The sequence below is a fragment of the Penaeus monodon genome, chromosome 15 (genome assembly GCF_015228065.2).
Source record: "Penaeus monodon isolate SGIC_2016 chromosome 15, NSTDA_Pmon_1, whole genome shotgun sequence".
Taxonomy (NCBI): Eukaryota; Metazoa; Arthropoda; class Malacostraca; order Decapoda; family Penaeidae; genus Penaeus; species Penaeus monodon.
Window position 1 is genome coordinate 28,605,666 of NC_051400.1, and position 232 is coordinate 28,605,897.

At 42.7% G+C, this 232-nt stretch overlaps 1 protein-coding gene across 1 annotated transcript in view; it reads left to right on the forward strand.

Moving 5' to 3' along the window:
* LOC119581915 (mini-chromosome maintenance complex-binding protein-like) overlaps nucleotides 1-232 on the forward strand; it is a 10,751-nt gene that overhangs the window by 5,268 nt on the left and 5,251 nt on the right. The window lies entirely within an intron of this gene.

The window sequence follows — 232 nt, forward strand, 5'->3', positions numbered from 1 at the left end:
TTGTAATGCACATTCAGTAATTATGTGGAATAAAAACACACACGCAATGGCACCCACCACACCCACAGCGGTACATAACGCATCCACACACACGATCACACCTGACCCTCGCCTTACCACATCCTGCACATCAAAACACAATGAGTCACAAATCATGAGCACTACAAATATACACATAAACACAAACACACACAAAGCACCACCAACAAAACACACAAACCCAACAAAATCA